Source organism: Meleagris gallopavo, chromosome 13 (assembly GCF_905368555.1).
Source record: "Meleagris gallopavo chromosome 13, MGAL_WU_HG_1.1, whole genome shotgun sequence".
NCBI lineage: Eukaryota > Metazoa > Chordata > Aves > Galliformes > Phasianidae > Meleagris > Meleagris gallopavo.
The window spans coordinates 8,009,069-8,032,048 of record NC_139416.1 but is presented as its reverse complement, the minus strand read 5'-3'; the positions used below and the strand labels follow the sequence as shown (position 1 = coordinate 8,032,048).

The window sequence follows — 22,980 nt, the reverse complement described above, 5'->3', positions numbered from 1 at the left end:
TAGTCTTTTTCCACATAAGCGGGGAGGCTCGCCGCCGCTATCTGTATCAAGCGGTCAGATCAGCTCAGCAAACACGGCCCCTGTTGGATTTATTTTAAACTGCACGGGGGGGGCGGCGGCGGGGGGAGCGCAGCCCCGCGGAGCGCTCAGCCGGGCGGACGGCAGCCGCGCCCCGCGCCGCTCCTGCCCCGCACCGAGCCCCGCCGGCGGCCGGAGCGAACGGGGATGTGACGCGCCGCGTCCCCGCCTCGCGCCGGCGCCGGCTCCGGCCCGGCCCCAACAATGCCCCGCTCCCGCGGGCGGCGGCCGGAGCTCTCCCCGGCGGCCGGAGCCCTCCTCCCCGCCCCGCCGGCACCCGAGTAACTTTTGGGCCGGAGCCCCTCGGGGCGGGAGCCGCGGACCCTCCGAACGACGCGTAAATCTCCGCGACCTTCTATTTTGCGTTTAAAGTTCACGGGCGTCACCGCTGCCTCCAGCCCTCTCCCTCCCGCACACGCACACACATATATTAATTATTTGCAAAACTGCAACAGATGGGCGCATTAAAATCTGGATTCTTTCCTACGCGGCATCAAAGAACCTCTCCTTCCCCCCCCCCCCGACCCCCCCGCTAATCCCGCCGCCGGCCGTGCCCCCGCCTCCCGGCCCCGCACCCGCAGCCCCGCGCCCGCCGCCGCCGAGGATGGGGCCGCTCCCCCCGGCGGTGCCATTTAAGTTTCCTCCTTAACCTGTTACTTTCTCCGGGCGCTGACAAAGCCCGGCGCGGGCTGGCAGGTGCCTCCCGCTCCCCGCCGGGCGCTGCGCTCCCCCCGCCGGGCTGAGACCCGGCCTGACATTTAGTGCCTACTTGAATGTCACAACGCTCCTCGCAGCATTATGCACGGCTCCTATTCATAAGAGGTCGATTAGAGCACAAAATGGCAGGTCTCTTAGGCACTTGAATCTCACAAGTTTGACACATGGTATGCATCAGCTAACTTTGATTTAAAAAAAAAAAAAAAAAAAAAAAAGCGGAGCGGGGGGGGCTGGGGGGAGTTTACAAATTACACCGCGATTAGCCGGGATCCTTCGGGGGGGGGGAGAGGGGGAAAAGCGAGGGAGGAAGGGGGGCCCGCGGTTAAAGTCACTTCGGCAAAGTTTGCTCGGCGGCAGCCGTCGAAAACACAAAGTTTCTGGGCGAGTTGAGGGCAGGGCGGTGCGGCTCGCCGTGCCGAGGGCAGCCCCGGCCGAGGCACCCCGCGCCCGCCCGCCCGGCTCCGCTCCGCGAAGTAACGGTTCGAAAAGAAACGAGCGAGAAAGAGGCAAAACGTACGGGTTTTCTTCAGGCTAAGTTCTATAGCGCCATTCAATGGCTTCTCCGCTCCTTTCATTATTTTCTGCTTTTCCCCTGACAGCCCTGCTTGCAAACGTCACTGCTATGGATATTTAATTATACCGTATTTTTTTAATCGCGGTGGAAAACGCAGGCCCCGTTGCGATGATTAAAAAGAAATTAAAAAAACAAAAGCGAACCGTACTCCGGACTGACTTTGGAGCCTCTTTGCCGGCTCGCGGGAGCCTCCCGGATCCTCCAAAACCCCCTTTTTACCTTTGTCTTTCTTACCTTCAAATTTAAAGCAAAGCGTAGAAGAAACTCCCGCACGTAAACGGAGCGTTGTAAAAGATTGTGTTCAATGAATAATGAAGCATGTCCACATGATTGACTTGATCATTTTCTGGTGCGGAGGGGGAAAAGTGTGGCGCGGGGCTGCCGCGGCCGCCCGCTCCGGGTAGCCCTCCCAACTGCTTCCAGCACATCCCGGGCAGAGAGCGCTTTATTTTAATCTGTCTCTTTTCAGAATCACCCCCTTCATTGATACCGATCACCCAACATCACAAGACATCCCCATCTCTCAGCGTGGACTCCCCCTATCTGGTAGGTGAAATGCATTGTACCATTAAAAAAGCACTCCATTGTCGTCTTGGCATAATTCACAGCAACTAGATAGGTCTTGCGGCATTTAGCTTTGATGAGCCAAAAGCTGAACCCTTGATATAATAATCTACAAAGAATGGTCTGCGATCGTCCATTTTTTCTCCCTGTCTGGCAACTAAGAAACCATTTAACACGGCGCGGCTTGGTCGTGACCTTGAGCCCGTGTAAACACCCCGAGGAGCCCGCGCCGCCCCGCAGCCCCCGGCCCGCGCAGCCCCCGCGCCGCGCAGCCCCCGCGCAGCGCCCGCGCCCCGCGCCTCCGCCCGCGCCCCGCGCCCCCCCGGGGGCTCCCCGAGGCGCCCCCCGTACCTGATCCGAAAGTGTGCAAAGTCTGCGGCTCCCGAAAAAAACTCCCGGGAAAGCTGGGCGGACGGGGGACCGGAGCATCAGTCACCGCTCCGGCGGTTAAGAGAAGTAATCAGCGATAAAGTGACGTTGATCTGCACTGTAACCTTGTGGCGTATTTAATGTAAATAAGCCAGTTATGTTGCCAATCGCATGCATACAAACACATAAAGGTCCTCAGCGTTGCATTTTGATTCTTTCCATTAGAGCCGACTTTATTTACATACACTATTTAGGGGATCATGATAATTCTAAAACAATACTAGTGCCAAATGATTATGAAAATATGATTTTAATTAATCACGTAGTAGGCAAGGAAATTAGCATACGGTAATTAAACTTAGAGAAAAACGTCATGGAGGTTCTCTGCCTTATGGGTTCGGAATAATCATTAAACGATGGGTTTTCAGGACTTAATTATCAAACAAATAACTTTTTTAAAGCAACTTTACAAGGTTTATCCGCAGGGCAACGATTTAGTAAATAATATATAACCGAGCAAACAAGGTGCAAATGTGACTGGTGAAATAGGTTGTGTTTCTACAAAGGGGGGGGGTGGGGGGGGGAAGAGAGAGAAGCTGAATAATGCAATTATGGATTCTGTGTCCCATAGTTGACAAAAGCATGGTGCCTCAATAGACTCTTTGTTATGGGATTATATAATGATTGTGGTGTAATTATGGGAAAAAAGATTTAGTAATAATAAAAAGTATCAAAATACACCAATGAGCAGCTTGTTTTAAAGAAAAGGCTCGCATGTGACATTAGGGGCATGTTAATAACAAAAAGCCAGGATCGGAAAGGGTTGACAAATAAAAAAGACTGTGATGCGCATGATTAAGAAGCGATGGAGACAGATTGATTATTCAAAATGCCGAGCCACAGGGACACTTAAAACATTGATTCAGGTAAGACTAGTTTCATCTTGACTGAAATGAGTTCCCTGAAGATGACTGGCATACATTTTAAATCAGTTTACTACATAAAAAGCATAACATCACAAGCTGAAACCTTCTGGTTAAAATAGGGTCCAAGAAAAAGAAGGAAAAAAAAAGTTTATGTCTGTGGCAATTCCCAGAGGGACTATGGAATTGCAGAGGAAGGGGTATAGATTAATTAGCCCTTCCTAAACACTGCACTTAAGCGTACCCATCTTTTATAATCCTTAGCCTCTTTTTCTGGATTCCGTGGTCCAATCCCGCTTGCAGGGCAGAGGGATGATATTAATAACTCTATAGGTACTGTAGGACTTTTTTTTTCCTGGGACTGCAGTAAATTAACTTTCTATAACAACTGAAAAATTAGTAACATATTTTCCAATTGATTTTTAAAGGAAGTTTATAAATAGTTGTTCAGAGCTATTCAATGTTAAAAAAAAAAAAAAAAAAAAAAAGAAGAAGAAGAAGAAAAAAAAGATTCCCATGCCTATACTAAAAAGTTTAGGAATTCACTCTGCATTTTCCAATTTGATGTGTCTGAAATTCTCTTTGAACAAATTCCAAAATACAAGTTTTTTCTATAGAAATTAGCATAGCAATCACATCAATAATATCACTATCTCTATGGGAATGATAACTGGAGCAGTGGGGGTGTTCTTTATTTCAATTCTTCGTGGATCAACTGATTATATTCTGTCTTCTTTTGAACTTGTTATTGTAAGTCAAGTGATTCTTTATAAGTGACAGCCCTGACAAAGAGACGAGGATGGGAAAGCAGGTCGAAAGGAAGTCGCCATATGGACTTTAAAAAAGGCACTTTTTAAACAAGATAATGGGGAAATGGATGTTGCCTTTTAACCCTGTCAAGGCTGAACATTATTAGCAGTCTCATAAAGGAATAAGCTATACCTTTTTGGTTTAATATCAGATTTCACCTTATGATTTCCGTGACCTAGGGCTTCACAGTTCAACATAGGAGGTGGCTGCACTTCAGACACAAGGGCCAAATCAGGCACCTGGAGTCCTGGCAGGCGTGAGATTTGAGACCATTGCACAAAGAGTTACAGGAGAATGAAAGCTCAGGAAAACCCCATGGTTCTTTTTCCTGAGACAAAGATAAGAATATTGGCTAGAGATAGGTGAAACAGCAACTGACAGCAGAGGAGCTTGAGACATCTCACTGGGATTTCCTGTTCCTTTGGTAAAACTGCCTGATGCTTTTTTAATGACAGCGAGCAAAGTGAACACAAAGAGTGAGGATGAAGACTTTGACTCTGATCCTTGCAAAAATTAATATATTTATCCTCCCCTTTCTGTTCTGGAGGGAACAGAAGTTTATCTCCAGAAATTTCTAAGTGGACAAAGATTAGGAACCATGTTCCAGGAAGCTGAACATAAGTACTAAACCCTCCCTGCGCTGACAGCAGAGCCATGATGTGCTACTGGCAAATGTTCAGTCAATTTTTGTTTGCCCCCAGTCAACAGATGATCATCCAACTCAACTGCAAAGGAAGAACATGCCAACCAAAAGTTTCTCAAAGACTGGAAGAGGAGGCTACTCTGCAAGAAATGGTGCTATCAGAGAAGGACATTTTAAAGAAGACCAACCAAAATGCTTTTTCCCAGGGCATCATAAGCATGGTTATTTGGGCTGCGATAGCCAGCCTTTCCCCAAAATGGAGCCTGATGAAATAATGTATGCTTGTGAGCTGAGTACATCCATAAAATCAAGAATTCCCAAAACTGTGTTGACTCAATGACATGCTTAGGCTTCTATGCGATGTTGGATAGATGGGATTTAGAAGACCTCAGACATGAGCTCAGGAGACTTTGCTCTAACCTTTCTTGGAATTCCTAATGTCCTCAACACCACTAGCACTTCTGTAGTGCCCTCCAGTATTGTTTTCTTCTCCTTTTGCATCCAAAGAAAGATATTTTCTCTACAAAGTTTTCATGTCCTCACAGGTGCAGAGGCTCTACTGTCCATAGCTACTTCTCCAATTTCTCTGGTTGGTTTTATTCCCTTTTGTACCTCGTACCTCTTCTGTGCATAGGCAGGAATACTCTACCTGGTTTAACTTGACAAAAACACTACAGGAAGAAGAACGAAGGAGCAGAAGAAATGTACAATGGTTAACCGTGGGTATCTTCTCAGGCAGCTGAAGCTCTTGGATACAGATGTGTCAAACCTTGAAAAGGAGCATGAGAGAAAATAAGAGCTAAGGGTTTTGGCCAGGCAACATTATCTTTCCTTGTGATTTCCACCTCTGTGAAATGACAGGGCTTCAGAAGCTCTTATTTCAGACAGACATAAATAAAAAGCAAGAAGAACCCAAATCTCACAACTTTGATGAACCCAACAAAAAACTCAGGTGAAAGGAGAGGTGTGAGGAGTATTTTATGAGGCTTTATACAGGGAAGTAACAAAATACAAATAGTCCTACAGTAATTTACACAATGGGTAAGGGAGAAACATTAGCTTTATGTATTTAAATATTTATAAATTGTTTGCTTTATGAGGAAGGATTGAGGTATAATCCTGCCCTTGTTCTTTAAAAGTGTGATCAACATTTCCTCCCTAAAGAGAGGTGATAAGTGGGCATCCTTTTTACAAAGGCTGCAGAAGCCCACTGAAACCTTAGTGCCTTTAGAAGGGGGGTCTCTTTTCCAAGGAAGAGCAGAACATCAGGTCTTTAATATTATAAGGAAAAGCTCACAAAAGGAACCATCTAATAGCAGGGACTTTACATAAGGAATTTCAGAAAACTTACAGTAAATGTTTCAGCAAACTCCGGAACAGGTGGTGCGATCTACATGGCAGTCTGAGCCAGCGAAAACACAAGTCATCCAGCAAGAAAGTCGCTGAAGCATGGTTCAAAAAGACATAAATAAAACACTTTCATAGGAAAAAGGGAAACCCCTTCCAAAATGCTTGTTAAAAACATAGGAGTTTCCTGGGCGAAACCCCAGCAAACTGACAAGGTGGATGAAGGTTTTCCCACTTGTACAGACTGTGTAAAGAAGCTTTCTGGGAAAAGGACCTTGAGATCCCAGTTTTCAAAACAGACCAGAGAGAGAACCCATCTGAGAACAAGCTGTCTATTTCCTAGGGACCACAGCCAAAATAAGTGCCACTGAACAGGTTTGATCAGCAAATATTATGTGTCATCATCGCGGGGATTCAGAGATAGAGGTGATCAGAATTTAGGGGAAAAAAAAAAACCAAATGGAAACAAACGACCTCATTTTTTAGGTGATACATTTGCATCCTCAACTGTATCAGTTAACTGTCACCAAGCCAGATGTCCAAAAGGCTGGTAAGTCCACTAGAAGGCCAGCAATTTATTTCAGCCACTTTTTGTCACAGTCATTGCAACATTTCATCAAATCACAGGCACTAAAAAAGAATATAAGAGGAAGTATGAAGCGGACACCAGGAAGGTGTGGAATGGAAGCATTATCTTGTATGGAGGCACAGATCTCTCTCATAATCCTAGCAACACTGATATTTTTTATTTTTTTCCAAAGCAAGGGTGAAACTGGAATGAAATGGTCCATCCAAGTATTACTGAGACTGACAGGCTGGAGACCTGGCTTTGAAGTTTTCTATGGACAAAATGGTTACCTTTGTATTGTTACTGAATATAAGAATCTAAGCAAAATGGTAAAAAAAAATAAAATAAAATAAAGTGTTTCTTTTTTTTTCCTTTCCCAAAGCAAAAAACGTATTTTATATTAAATAGTGAACAATATTCTCAATAGATCCACCTAGTGGAATCGAGTAAATTCTGCTTCCAGAATAAAGACACAGCTTTTATAACCCCATGCAGGACATAATTCTGTCTGTCTCCCATTCAGCACAACAGGGGCTCAGAAATTCTCTGAAAGAGCAAGAATGAAAGGTGCAGTAAGTCTTAGTACATGCAGAAGATAGAAGATGGGGAGACAACTGTTGCTTCAAGATTTAAACTTTAGCATTTAAATTTACATGAGATTAGTACCACAGGTGTATTTTCCCAGCTATAATCATTAGGAATTATGATTGACCCAGAAGAGAACATACTGGAAAAAATATCCAAAGTGATAGCTGAACTTCAAAGTGCGTTGGCACTGACCTTACTCTCACAGCAAATTCACATATAACCTGTTCTCAGAATGTCAGCACTATTTAAAAGAGATTCTATTTGATCTTCTCTCTGAGATCAGAGCCAGGAATGATTCTGGGGTACGAGTTTCTTCTTATCCAACTAATTTAATAAATATTCTACCTTTTCAACTCCTTCCTCTTGAACTTCTCCAGCTTCTTTCCATCCTGGTCCCAAAGATCAGCCAGCAAGCTCACGGTTCACCCCAGCACTCAGGCTGCTTGCCCCTACTGATGAGCACCAATATGCCACAGTGGTTCCCTGCAGCTCCAGCCTCAGCCCTTGGGTGCTCTCCTCACCACATTTAGGCCTTTGTGCTATCAGAAAGTTTGCAGATAAATGCCTAGAGAAAACAGCTAAACAATGATCTTAAAAATCTGCTGAAAATGTTTATATCTTACCTTTTAAACTATGGTTTCACAATTGAAGCCGCACAACACAGTAATTAAGGTTGTTATACCAATGCTTACCTATAAACAGTGAACTCTGCATACAGGGATGGGGCTACTCGAGGCTGGAAAATATCTTGCTCTTTCTGGGTACCATCAGCAAAGAACACTGTAGTGTGTTTATCATTTGTTGAAAGTTTGTTGATACTCCCCTGTCTGCAGCCGATTAGGTAGATGCCAGTGTCTGGACTGAAATACCCTGTCTTGTGTTGCGAGGGGGATTGGATGAAATCTAGGATATTTCAGAAGGATCTCAGAGATCAGCGATTCATGATAGACCACATGTTCCCATTTTTGGAGCAGTTTCCCCAAAGAATACAGCTGTTTAAGGCAGCACTCCTTGGTAGTGCCACACACAGGCTGCACTGTGAAGTGGCTTTAAAGATGGCGTCTCCATTCTTACCTCAGCACCTGCCCCTGTGCCATCTGCAGCATCCTTGGCCCCAGGCAGCCCCAGGAGGTGGCTGTCCACAGCCAACACCTGCCGTGATGGCCCTGTTGTTCCCCCTGGTTGGGCCATGCTAGGATGCCGCAGCCTGGCACAATGTCCCCAGCACTGGAGCCTCACAGTCAAGGTGGCAGCGCCTCAAAACTGTGGCAGTCAGCAGCCAAGAAACTCTGCCACTGTCCTGGCCACCTGGGAAGGGAGAGAACTGAGAGACAGGTTTTGGGGCAGAGCTTACCCACAGCTTTTTCTCCAAAAGCAGCTATATTCCACCAACCTGAGATGCAGCCCCTCTCACCCAGCAGCTGCAGGAGGCCCAGCCGGCATGGCATGTCCCAGGCCCCCTGCTGCTTCCCATACCCCAGGGATACTACCCTGTGGGTCTCATTTAAAAAAAGAAAAAATAACAGTCCTGAAATCCTTATTAGATGGCACTGCTACAGACCCAAAAAGCCGGAATTACATACAGAGAAGAGCACTGTGCCTTTCTAGGTATGCTGGCACGGGACCATAAACATCTTCTAAAGTCCGGTGCCTGAGAGCATGACAAATGACATCCCAACGGGAAGCCCTGCTCTGCCTTCTCTGTCCCCCAGAGAGAACTACCTCACCTCTTCACAGGACACTGAACATCAAAAAGGATGTAAGCGACGTCCCCAGAGAACTGCAGATGCTCTGGGTGTGGGACAGAGGACTGCTCTATGATATGTATTTGAAGAATACGCATCAGTACAAAGTGACACCAGTGCAGAACAGAATATCTGAAAACTGATGAAGTGGAGAGCTCTGTGTAATGCAAAGCACCTGAATGATGTGTGTACACACAAAGATTTGTTCAGCTCTGCTCATATCCAGCCCTCTTGGACAGTTGGATTTGATTTGCCATTTTCCTGCCAAAATATTGTTGCTATACCTCAGCACCTGGCCTTTCTTCAAAGAAAATGCGTATGACTCTCCTGTCCTCATATAAACCAGTCCAGAATATGAGTTCAGGAGAGGTTAAGGGACCTTCCTTAATAACAAACATGTTTCTCATAATTTAAAACCTGAAAAATAAAGACTTGTTGTTTCTCTCTAAATTCCCTCTGTTTCCATAATTTTGTTCATATTTAGCTGTTTCCCTACCTATTTCTATCCACACTTGAAACTAAGACAGCTGCAATCAACCTACCTGCTTCAAATCAGAAGGTCACACGACATGAAGCCAATTAACTCTGTCTGCACAGCCAGCAGAGGGAGGCAAAGAGTATAATTATTTTTGCTTACCTCATTTTAAATGAGATTTTAAGTAACCAAACACAAAACTGATTTCCTAAAAGATAATACTTTAAATGCTTAAAATAGACATTTCCATCTATTTTTTTTAACAGCAAACATTATGTAGAAGAACAACTGCACTATGACCTTTATTGTTTCTGTTCTCTCTGCTAAGTTCAAAAGGCTTTAAGGATTTTGGTATTTATTTTCAGTTTTCTCACCTAATGAATTTTTTTTTCCCAGCTACTAATTTTACATCAGAAACGTAGATCTATTTTTTTTTTAAAGAATCTATGCATAATCAGATGAAATCATAGGTAATCCATGTCTCTGAAACAACGAGAAAGTAAGACAAAAATGTGGGCATTTTCATCAGATGGTTGAAAACCTGTTCTACTCAAAAAGATGAGAAAGATCTGCTCTCTCTTGAGCATTCACCACCACTCCTTCTCACCGCTTTTCTCCACTCCAAGGAGGAGAAAAATTGTGAACAGAACTGAAATTTCCAAGTTAAAAAAAAAAAAAAAAAGGCAATTGGAGAAAAAATGGCAGTTGTAAGGGAAAAAAGCCTGAAAACCCAGGTATTCTCACATCCTACAAATAAGCAATAATAAAATCAATAACAAAGCCGCAAAAGGTTGTTTCAGTTTTTCAAGCCTGTTTAGGAATTAAAGTCCTAGAGAATTCAAACAAGCTACCCCTTTTTGAAGAATTTTTTAAGTTTAAGCCTCTTTTTTTTTTTTTCTTCTTATGCCATTTCATCTTTATGTTGAATTTAAGTTGTAACAGATGCTATATAAGAGTGTCATTTTAGGATATAAATTACAAACTGAAAGAGCCCTCAAGGATCACAAGGCATGAGCATGTATGGCCATGTTGTTTTACACCTCTGTAAGCCAGGACTTGTCATTCTGAAATCCTACAGATGTGCTAACAGCTGCAGAGGTGGGTAAGGACTGGAGCTGCCTGCGTGCTGGAGCCATGCCAAACTAGCATTGCCCGTAGCGCTGCTGAGGGTCGAATGGCTGGGACAGGATGGATCTCACTTCGCAGAGTGGTAACCACTGTATGGGGTAACCAGCCATCCTCATAGAGACAGCTTACATTCAGCTCTAAGCATCCACTGCCAAACTGCCTTTGTGAAAAATGCAGAGTGGGTTTTGTTTTTGTTTGTTGGTTTTGTTTTTTTTTTCCCTAGTGTAGCTAGAAGCAAATCCTCAGAAGCTGACTGATACACCAGACAAAACCTGTGAAACCTTTCTTCTCTGTGAAGAAAGATGACTGTCCTTTAAGGCATCAAAATATCCCTAACACCTTTTCCAAGCTCATAGGCATTTTAAAATTTGCTACACCCTTTCCCATCCTCTGCACCCCATCCATGGACTAGTCAATGTATGATCAAATACATAGGCTTGAGGCACGTCTTCTTTGTGCAAACGGGTCCATGTTACTTCTGCAGTCCATGCTTTGCAAGCATTGTGATGCTATAACTCATTTCCAGAATATGTGTCCCACTGGGCAAAATTTCAGTTACACTAGTGAAAATGTTGAATAAGCCCTTGGAAGCTAAAACTAATCACCACTTTAGAAATCCAAAGGTGATGAGCTTATCTAGTTAATAATAAGCTTTTTAAGAAAAAGTTATCAATCTGTATTTAACCAATAGACAGGAACTGGTTCAAAAAGAGTCTTTCCAATTCATGAGGTAATGAATGCCTATTAAAAAACTATAAATAAGCATTCACCCGAGAGCTTGGAATGGCACTTTGAGAGCCTTCCTGGTCACTCAGGTAAATAATGAGTTTTATATAACCTTTCGGCAAAGATTTTTTGTAAATGAAGAGATGAAATGCAAAAAAGCTTCCAATTAATGTTAAGGTTGGGGTACAAGCCAATGCGTAACTGGGAATTCAGAGTTAAAGCTGGCATTATTGTTCACTCGCATGGTTTTCTGTAAGAGCTCAATGTTGTCTTTACTCTGGCTTGTTTGTGATGGCTTCAATTTAAAATTTTATTTATATATGATGTTTAAGCTGATGACTATTTTGTACATTATCTGCTCACACAGCAAACACTGAAGTCAGTAAGAATTGTAGAGAAGGGCAGGACATCGGCCCCCAACCAATGTGCAGCCAACAGTGAAAATGACTGCAGTACTCTCACCACAGCCCCCATCAAATCTGCAAGCACTGTGCTTGCTTGAATCTTAAGAGAAAAAGACCAAGAAAAAAAATCTGTTATCGCATTCCGTCGATATTTACTACTCTCCTGTAAAGTAACTCTTATCAAATATTTTGAGCTATCTTGATGACTAAGAAAAAATATACCCATAAAGAGGCCCATCAATTATCTTAAAATCAAATAAGCTGGCAACCAGGATATATGACAAAATTAAGAGTAAGCCCTTTCCTGGATAACTGTACAGTCCTCTAAAGAGAATTGTTCATCAGCTGTCCTCAACACCTAACACCTTTGGTTGAGAAGATTAATACAGGTTTCACACCCTGAAGTTAACAAACTTCATTTGTTATGTACTCAGAGAAGAAAATTGTACTACAGGCTCAAGGATCAAAAAGGAAAACTTCTCCCAGTTATAGACATGGCAGTGTTTCACAATAAGAGAGACATCTGAAAAGGCTAAAATGCAAACCAAGAGAGGAAAAAATATATAGTGCTTGGATTCAATAGAGATCTTTTCTGACCCTTGTGATTCTAAAGAAATATATCCTTCCAATTGTTCCATATTGTGTTACAACATATTTTTTCATTTATTAATAATTCAAACATGTTGTTGTTGAAAAAATTATTCACATCATGTGTTCATAGTTTCCATATACATATGTCAAATTTTATTTTGTTTTACCATTATAATCTATGAATGGATTTACCCTTTGTTTCTGTTTTCAAATCTCTGAGGAATGTTTGATTAGGTAGGAGGGTTTGTTTTATGCATTACTTGTTCATCATTGCACAAGTGCACAGGCTAAACAAAGTTGGCATACTTCATACTGATTGGTGGAAACCACATAGTTAAACAGTGTAGTTAATACAGGGGAATGAGTAATTTCTCACCACAGCTAATCAGCTGCACAATAGCTATGTATCAGACACTGCAGCTATATATAAAAAATGCGTTTTAAGGTAGCATGCAGCATACGTGATTATCTGATAGTATCTGTTACAATCATTTCATATTAACATACTTATGTATTTAATAAAAATAATGTTGTGTGCAGCAGTCTGTATACATAACTGGCCAGGATACAAGGGACTATCAGGTAAACTGCAAACACAGGAATGTTCTAGCTGATACACAGTGGAAAATATGTCCAGGTTCATCCAACTTGACCGTGTCAGGTGTAAAAGAAAAGCAAGAGCTCTGAAGATGACAGAACAGTTAATGCTTCATTGAAGAGCTTAAATCAATTGCATAATTCTATAACTATCACTCCATACAACTATAACTAAGAAATAATAAGATAAATACCTTGTACTATTATTTACCATCTGTCTTCTGCATTAATGCTTTTCCGTCCCTTTGTAAGGAGCTGTACATTATTATGACTTCCATTCCCGAAGAACATATTTTTAACAGTTCAGAATGCTGTCTCTCCATTAGAAAACGAAGTTGAGTTCAGTAGGAGTTAACATTAACAATTCAAGAGCCTGTAGAAGAAATTAGAAACATGAGCCCTCCATAATGATGATAAAATCAAACTGGCAAATAAATGTATTCTCAAATTTCATAGTAAGAAAATGGATGAATATATGCAACTAAAATGGTCTCTTAAATTTCAAGTGCAAGGCCAGGATTCTCAAGAACTTGCTCCTACACAGAAGAAGCTGAATTAGAAATCTATTGAGTAATCTTACTAGCGCATATCTGCACTTGTAAAGCAAACTTCATGAAGTCCACAATTTCACCCTCCCAGACTAATCCAAAGACCACTGGGATCTACTCCTCTGAATTTGATGAGTTTGGAATCAAGCCTTTTGAAGATAAGGAATGAGCTTGAAACAAAATGATGCCATAAATCAGAATGAGTGGTAAAGAATTAAGCAGAACAAAATACAGCTTTCTGTTGTACTTTATACCAGGGTTATAACATAAAACAAAACAACACAACTATTGATGTATAAATAGTATACAGAAAAAGATACGTTAATATTTGTGCTATTAAGGAATTAGTGAAATCGCAGAGCTTCACTTTCTTAAAAAATACAGGCTCTATTTTGATATCCACATTTAAGGAAACACTTTGGTTCTGATAAAACTAAGTGGATAATTAAAAATTATAATATTAATTGTACTCTTAACACAGATAAGTAAACTTGGCAAGAAAGTTTTAATGAGTTAAAGTGAAAAGGCAACGTCTAAATTAACTGAGTAAATTGGCAAAGAGAAACGTATTGTATATACTGACCCCTTTAGCTTGTTTCAAATGTCTGAATTTGAATTACATAGATTAGTTTTCATTACACAGTATATTAAATTATAGGGGATAGAAGAAGTCCTCTCAGAATCTGCTTTCTAGGACAGGTAACAGTGCTTACAAATTCATTGTCTCATAATATTTTATTAAAATGCCTTGAAATCTGTAGATTCTCTGAAGCTCCAGCTACTAGATTATCTTCAGAAAGTCAACATAAAAAGACGCAATGATGACCACACTGATCTTTGTTAAAACGCAAACAGCTCCACTGAATATTTTGGCTTTGGGAATTCCCAGTTCTCTGCAATACATCAGCTCTCACACCACACATCTACCATGTATGACCATCCAAAAGTGCATGGAAGTCTACACACAAATGCACAAATACCTCAGATACATATGCATTTAACAGCCAGACTGGAGAGGCTGAAATTGTTGACCTGCTATCATCCGAAAATACGCTGCATGCTTATAAAAAGTGCCTGGCATATCCCTTAACAACTTTTGGATGAAATAATTTACTGCCGAGTTTTGACTGAAATAACTGTGAAATAAAAGCCGGCATAGATGCATGCTCCACAGGGTATTGTTTGACTATATCAGTTTTTAATGTATCTTTCACTTAAATCGAAGGTCCAAATACTAAATTTAGCACACAGGGGCATCGAGAGAATTTGTGACATTCTTCAGCGTGCTCGGTCCATAAACTAATGACTGCATAGAACTGATCTCAATATTTAGTTTTCCATTTGTGATAAATACAATATTGATATTTTATTTAACTACTTCGCTACATCATACACATGAAAAATTAACAAAGTAGAAATTGCTCGCCCAGAAACATACTGCAACAAATATTGGGATTATGTATATAATTAAGAAACAGGCATTGCAGAAGACCATTATATATCATGATTTAGAAGTTCAGATCTTTCAGCTCCTACTAAATACTGTTAAGCACCAAGAAGTTCTGAGCCAGAACCAGCTGAAAACAATGGAAAGATTTCCATTGGTTTTAATAAGCAATGAATCAAACCCATAAAAACGAGCCAAGCTAGTAAACGTGCTGTTGCTCAGAGTTGCTTCTAAATAAATATATAAATGGCAGCTCTCACCCAGAGATGCACTGCCTCTCCTTCCTTGGTACCCAGTGGAGGAAGACCAGTTCATGCCCATCAGCAGGCCCACATAATGCCTGCAGCAGAGAAAACTTTGCTATTTGAAAGAAGAGATTTTTTGTACAAGTTCATCTGTAGGCAGCCTGAAAAAGACAGAGACATTTCAGATTTATAAGGTGAAGGTGCATTCTCCATCTGCATTGTGGGTGGCTAAGGTGCCCCACAGGGAGACCCAAGGACTCACTTAAAGAACAAGAAAGAAGTGTTATCACGAGCACATCCAAGTCATAAAGGGGAACGAGCAGACTGGGGAGCTTTCTGCTGTTCAGTCAATATACCGTGAAGTATCAAAAATCTCTTTTACATGCTTTTTTCCACCTCCCTTCTGAAAAGGACCAGAATTACAACCACAAAGCTAATAACTTGCTACGAACAGTGGTATTTGTTGAGGCATGCAGTTTCCAAATGGGAATTTGGACTTGTTTTTATTCTTCACTTAACACTTCCCCTGCCCTGCACAGACGTTGGCTCTGGTGGCGTTCCCACAATGACAACACACGGAAAGCACATGGCCTAATAACTCCGACTTTAACAGGCCCATGGCTTCTAACAATGCAATTGCAGAGGAATTTGCCCTAAACAAAGCCTAAGGACAGAAGCGCCCATCACAGTTAGCAGCAATTACTGTCTCCTCAGACGGCTACGTGCCTTAACTGCAGCCAGAGGGATCACGCCTGGCGGGGGCAGAGGGACACCTGCGTGCCACGGTCTCCAGGCATCACAGGCAGTGGTCTATGAGACAGGCTCTGAGTCTCTGCCTCCCAGAAAGGCTCCTACAGCACAGCTGAAGCAGCAGGGGAGAAGCACTGAGGAGAACCCACAAGAATTTAATCTATTAGAATTATTCCCACTTGTCCTGTTGTGACCCACATACGAAGGCTTTGGACAAAGCACATCTCACAGCTCAAGCAAGGGCAATGGTGTAATGGCTCAGCGTAGTGCTTCCTTGAGCTGCCCCCTGTGGGTCTGGGCACATCATTGAGCTGCCACCAGCCAGCCAAGGGCAGCCACCAAGGGGCTCTGTGTTTCCCCTGGGCCTGCACGCCATCCCAGTCTTCCTCCTGCCCCAGGGCAGTGCCAGGCCATTACCAACAGTACTGACTGCCTTGATAGCAGGGCGGCACCAAATATAACAAACGCAGTATTTGAACAAGGGAATGTGTGCTTTGTGACATAAGTGAATGATTTTCAAAAGGGAAAAGAACTAAAGCACATTTTCACTTTGTGCTTTATGACACCTACAGTATCTTGGCCCAACAAATTAAGATTGACATTTAAGAATTACAAAGAAGCTTCTTTTTGCTGTCAGTGCAAGCCCAGGGCATCTATCACTGCAGTGAGCAGAGCGCACACGCTGAGGGGAGGAGAGATCTTAAAGGTTTGTGCATAAACCTTGTCTACAGATAGGCTGGGGAAAGACGAAGAGCCACATCCTGTTAAAGTCGCAGTCACCACTTCCAAAGTCACAAATCAAGTGCATTTGGTCTTTGCATCAGAGCTAAGTTGTAATAATAAGCCATAAGGAGAAAACAAAAAGAGGAAAAAGATGCTGCTTCTGAACTTACTGTATCATCAGAAACCTCTTAACTCCATCTAAGAGGCAACCTAAGGGTATCAAGCTTAAAAAGCACGGAATCAATAAAAAGTCATTAAAAATCAATGTATGAACTGGTTTGCATGCCCTCAGCCACCACTCCTAGGCACTAATGCTCTAATAATTCTAAATTGATATGCACAGAATATGCCAATTTAAATTTATTGGAGTACTTCAAATTTTTAAGTGCTTAACTTTGGAAAAGATCGGCTTTATGGGGCCAAAGCCGTGAAGAATGATCAGAAATGTTTAGAATGCCTTACATTTTCACTAATTTGAAAGAGATTAAAGGAGTAGACTTATGAAATTAAGAATGATTTAAAAATCATTGGATCACTTCAAATTGCCAGAAATGCTTGCATCGCAAATAATATTGGTAGTTAGCACACGTGCAATGAAAGGGGCCTGTTCAATGCCCAAATGAAATCTCCAATAGCATCAGACAGCCTTATGCATATACCAAAGAGATAGGGAATCATCACTGCATAATACATGCAGGACTTTCAATGGCGTGACAAACTTGCCACCCAGAACCCCCCCAGTCCTTCCAGATTAAACCACTTCCAAAATGTATCATGATTTGAAATTGACTCTCTGGTTAGAAATTCAAGTTGATATTTATTCTATTTCTGGTAGACAATAAAGAAGACTGCTCTGCAAACACCTGGAAATACACAGAAATCCACACTGAAGGGCGTGGTGCTAGACGTGGAGCTGAGAGGGAGGGTGCAAAGTCAGATGCATGGAGAATCATGACCCCTCAGAAGTCCTGACCTGCCCTTTGTGCTCTTCCTGCTGCAAGATTTTGCCCTTGGTTTTAGAATGCTTCTACCACTTCTACTGATGCTAAGGTAATCCCATATGCCAAAGTCGAGCCAAGGAAGGTTTGGTATCACAGTGCCTCCTGTGCTTCTTAAAAGCAAATGCATGGCTGCAGCTCCTTTTTCTTCATATTCTCTCCTGGAAAATATACCTAGAGGGGAAAATGTAAGAAGTGATATTAACAGCTCAGTACAGCCAAGAAAAATGCTAGAGAAATTGAGGCATTAAAAAGGGTTAAGGTAAAATAATAAACTGTTATTAAGCCTATTAACAGTTTTAAAATATCATTGTTTATGGCATGATAGAGCTTGGCTTTTTACGGGTGTTTCATTTGTATATTTTACTTATTCCGCTATTATTTAACAATGCCATGAATCTCTGCTTTAAGCCCCCTTAGTAAAGCACTGATTTAATCTGAATCTGCTAACCCTACTTATAAAATAACGTTGCAACCAAACAGAGGTTAACATTTCATAACTTCCAACTGCAAGCATAGAGGCTAAAATTTTACGAGAGTCCTCAAAAATAATACCCACTTTATTAAGTATAAAATACACGGAATTAATCTCAGGTCTTCATTGGATATTTGTGCAGAAGGGATGCAAACAGACGCCCTACTTTGCTGCCACAGGACGACCACGCTGTGACCCAGCACAGGCATCACATTCAGGGCTCCGTGCTGCTTGAATGACCAAGACATGTCAGAGCCGTCTTTCATTAATGTTACAAAAATGCTGGCAGGAGTAAGCAAGCAACACTTCATGGATTTGGGTTTATAATTTCACTTCCTCTCAACACTATTACTTATTGCTGCTTCCCTGTGATTCTTTTCTACAAATTAACTTGCACTTGGTATATCTTAGTTGAGGAAAGAAGGGAGGAAAAAAAAAAACAACTTTTATCCAGTGAGACACTTTATCAAGAAAATTCTACAAGAAATTGGTTGTTACCTGCGGATAACAACTGGTTTGTTAGTTAATGGCTAGAGGCAAAGCCAAGGCCAGTTAATGCTCCAGCTGTCCAGTCATTAACTGCAGTAAAGACTGATTTTGAGGAGGTTATTGCCGTGATAAAATATCCTCAAAAGATTATAACAGCAATAGTGTACAGAGAAAAAAAGTATTAGTGGCTATAGTGTGACTGAATGGCTGCATTTGAAAAATTGGTCATTCCCTGGCGGTTCATAACCGATTTTCCACCAGTCAAAAAGCAAGTTGTGCTCTGTTAGGTTTATTGTACAAGGCAATAAAAATATTGGCCAGGTTAAATTGTCAGCGTGTTATGACATTAACCATTCTTTTACTGTGCTTAATTTAAGTGTTACTATGATTCATTACAGAAAGAAACTGTCCTTTGCAAGTAAACAGGCATTTCAGCACTGAGAACAGATAGCAATAATAAATCTGAATGCAAAATTAAATTTCAGTTGATGGTTTCCACCGATTCATAATTATTACCTTTTTTCTTTCTTCTTTCTAGAAATACTTCAGAATTCTTGGCTATTTAGTTTGCAAGATTGTCTTCCAAAGTTTGCATTATTGATGTGATGCCTGGCAGCAGTACTCTAGTTAAGAGAGTGACAGCACTTCCATTAAGAAACCTTTTTGATGGTTAAGTTGGCCATCAAAGTCGCCTTGTGCTTCATTTGGCATGCAGATTCTCAGACCACAGTGCAGATCCAGACCACGGGAGCTGTTCCTCTCTCATATGCTGGGTAAAGGCAAAACTGCACACACAAAAATGCGTGCACACAATTTCTGTGCACGTGATTCTATAAATCTGGACCTGTTTGTATTAAATTACAGGAAAATATGCAAAGTCCTACAGATTCCTATGTTAATTTGCATGCTTTTATCATAAAGGCTATGTGCTATCACAGTAATCTTAATATACATTGACAGACTACACCATAACCACTCCAAAAAGCCATTAGGGTTTATTTTATAAATGTATAATAAGAATTCTAGGCATATTCAGCACTGCACAATTCAATTTTTTTATTATTATTATTATTATTCACTGACACCTGTAACAGGAATGGAGCCATTGAACCTACATGGCTAGAGCATCGGACCAAGGTTCTGAGCACAACCTGAAGCAGTTAGGCTGACAGTTTTCCCTGAAATGTAACGGTTGCCTAATTGCCAGGCATTGCTCTGAAGATTCCTGTTGAAACGATCCAATGAATGCATTTCACTGTGATGTGTGGACATCACTGGCATCCTGGCTGCAGGAAAACAACACTATTTAAGCTCTCCAGGGGTTTTTACCATAGTTCCCATTTCACTCTTGCTGCAGGAACACCTGACTGCCACCACAGCCTGCCCACTGCAGTGAAGGGCTTTGCAGGCACAGCAATGGTTCAACCCATCCTGCCAGCCAGGGCTTTGTGGGAAGCTCCAAGCAGTCCCTTGCCACATGGCTCATGTACACTGTAACATTACATCCCAGAGTCTTCCACAGATAAGGCTGCCTTCGATTTTCTTGTTATTCTTAAGGGACTGCTAATGTTAAACGCTTATTTTTTTTAAATATTAGCATCCTCAAGAGAGAGCAAATCATTAGCTTTTTTTGCTGAACTGAACAATTACATTAAATGATTATGTCCACACTGTTAAAGGTAGTGTCAGAGCAGCCTCCATCAGAACCCTCTACATCAGCACCCTACAGACATGTGCCAACACTTCTTTCAGAACACACAGAAAGCAGAAGTGAGCGCATCAAAATAACCAAGGTCTATGCAGGTACCAGCAGGCTGTAACTTCTGAAAGCCAGGACCTGGAATCAGTGAAGCTCTCTTCATGAGGCTGAAACATTTGTCAGATTTATGTGACAACACAATGATAACTAAAAGCTTCTGTGTGTACATCCACAAATACACATGCGTATTATATACGTATACACAAATATATTTATGTGTGGGTGTGCATATCACACAATCACAGAATTGCAGGGGTTGGAAGAGACTTCTAGAGATCATCAAGTCCAACACCCCGGCTAAAGCAGTTCCCTACATATGTACAACACGCATCCATTATGTACAGGATACACACGTGCACACCCACTGATATACATTCAGGAGTAGACAGAGATCCCTAAGTACTCAACAAATGCAATGCCACTTAAATCACAGGAGCACTTTTGCACAGAGGGCGAGCTGACTTGTCCAATGCCATCCAGCACCTCAAGGAAGAAGCCAAGAACAGCCCATCTGAGCTGCAGTTCAGACTTCTGGCCTGTTCAGGCTAAACCTGTACCATGCCTCATGCTGCCAACCACATCCTTCCCTTAAAGTACAGCCAGGAACAGCTCAGCTCTGGTATAAGCCATGCTACCATGTATAATCAGGCACATAGTCCATGAATGAAATATGTGTCTTATAATTAGGTCCACACAAATGTTGAAACTTCAAAATACAGTTTAGAAGGGTTTCCAGTACATCTGATGCCACAGGCATTGCAGCTCTGCTTCTGGACTTACCAGCTGCTGCTCCAAGGCTAGGGCCAACTGTTGCTGCCAAAGGACACTCAGATGATGTGCAGAACTGGAACACGGAGAAAAGTTATTTGTCATCTTTGATGTTGGGACTTCAAGGGAAGTGTAGGCTCCTCTCCCAGCCACCAGCATGCTCAGACATCATTCCCTACCTTGATGTCTGCCTTGCTCTTGCTATGGCTTGATTTTAGACCTCGGTTGTTGGCTTATAAACACAGTACACTAAACCACTTCTCAGAATGGGGAGTGCACAAGTATCTTTATGTATCTGTTCTCTATCGAACTCCAACCTATTCCAGATGAAGTTATTAATGGATTATTTGATTTCGTTTTTTTTAATCTTAAAAGGTCGTATTTAAGAGTAAGTGATTCCAGAGGGCTTCTAGATGATTTGCCATGATTTCAGTGCCGACAACATACAGGCACTTCTAGTGTGAAGGGCAAAAGCCTTCAGGGCAGGAACCATCATGTTCAACATTGCAAAGAATGGAGATTTTTGTACAGAGATACCAAGATCAGCTTTTATGTTACCGAAAAGGTACAAGAATTCTTATATAGAAGTTCAGTATCTGCTCTGTTTTACTGCTGGAATTTCAGCAACGTTTTAAGTAATTTTGGAATGGAGGGGTAAGGAAAGAGGACAGCAGGCTCCCTCTCAAAATCCTCATAGTCCATTCTGACACGTTCTGATACCACGGCCAGAACAGATAAACTTTTGGCCCTTTATAACACCATTTGAGCTTCTGCAGATTCACCCACAAAACCATAAAAGACTCAGGCATTTCTGCATCCACATCTTCCTCTCTGCACTGGAAAAGCGCAGGATGCCAGTCCTGGTGGCACTGGTTAGTGATTTCTTGCAACAGCCATTTCGTTTCTAGAATAGGAATCCCCATGCCCCCAGTAGTGAGACACTACGCACTCTCCATTTCCAAACACGGACAGCAACAGTGCTGCTCTCCTCATCATCTGCGCTATTCAAACAATTTATGCTGCCCACCAGCGAAGACTCTTTTTCTCAAAATACTTTGTGAAATCTGTATTGGACATAAACTCTTGCAGTCCTTTTCTATTGTCAAGTGAAAAGAGCAGTCAGGCTCATAGTCAAAATCACCTTCAGCCAAACCCCTACAGTCAGACATGTGCATCATAGTGGATTTTGGATTGATGAACCACTGTATTTTAGCTTTTCTGCCAAAGCAACATGGGTCTCATCAGCAGGAAAGAGACTGGAACGAGACAGAGATGAGAGGCAGCACAACGCTCTACACCTATGCAAGGGCTGCCAAGAGGGAAGAGGGCACCCTCTTGAAGGGCAAAGACACAGATGTATCTGAAGGACAGGCAGGAGAGGAGAAAGGAGGCAGTGCTCAGGAAGGCATGCTAACAGGGAGTGCTTCTGGAGTTTCTTGTGGATAAAAAAAGGCAGCAAGGACACAGCAAAAACATGGCCACAATTTATCATGCAGACTCTTAGGCAGTAGAACCATCTTAATCAGTCTTCTAGCACATGACACAGAGACTACTGTCCCTTCAGGTGAACAGTCTGGAGGACAGCAAGCACTGGGGGAGCACTCACACAGCAGCTCCTGTTTTTGACAAGCATCCACATTATCTGAGCTGTAACCCCTGCGATCATGCTTCCACAGGATAACAGCCTCCAGCCCGCAGCTCCATGACTTGCTGGCTTCCTTCCCATCTCACCAACCATTCAACAGTAGTGCTCCCCTCCTCAGGCCCGATCCTGGAGCACCTTCCCATGTCCGAAGCCCTGCCAGCACCCGGCTACCACCTACACACACCCCATGGTTCTCAGCCCACGCAGTTGTGCCCACCAACATCCAGCAGTACAGCCAAGGGATTAAAGAGAAGTGCGCATACTGGCTTATTATTGTGTCTTTCAG

General features: G+C 42.3%; 1 protein-coding gene and 1 long non-coding RNA gene across 6 annotated transcripts in view; one reads left to right on the top strand and one right to left on the bottom strand.

Annotated features, from left to right (window-relative positions):
* ZNF536 (zinc finger protein 536) overlaps positions 1–2,522 on the bottom strand; it is a 327,986-nt gene extending 325,464 nt beyond the window's left edge. The window contains exon 1 of one of the 4 annotated variants that reach the window (XM_085234868.1): positions 2,285–2,522. The gene's annotated coding sequence lies outside the window, so the exon portion shown is untranslated. Of the gene's footprint in view, positions 1–847; positions 970–1,603; positions 2,060–2,284 lie in introns of those variants that run through there. The other 3 variants (XM_085234871.1, XM_085234867.1, XM_085234870.1) reach the window with 3 other exon arrangements.
* On the top strand, positions 684–18,940 carry LOC146543479 (uncharacterized). 2 transcript variants are annotated; one of them, XR_014886102.1, is made up of 4 exons: positions 684–962; positions 1,839–1,915; positions 17,396–17,610; positions 18,176–18,940. It is a non-coding gene; the product is annotated as an uncharacterized LOC146543479 (long non-coding RNA). The 2 variants fall into 2 exon arrangements; XR_014886103.1 differs by lacking the exons at positions 17,396–17,610; positions 18,176–18,940 and adding an exon at positions 4,737–9,218.
* Positions 18,941–22,980: the final 4,040 nt, after the last annotated feature.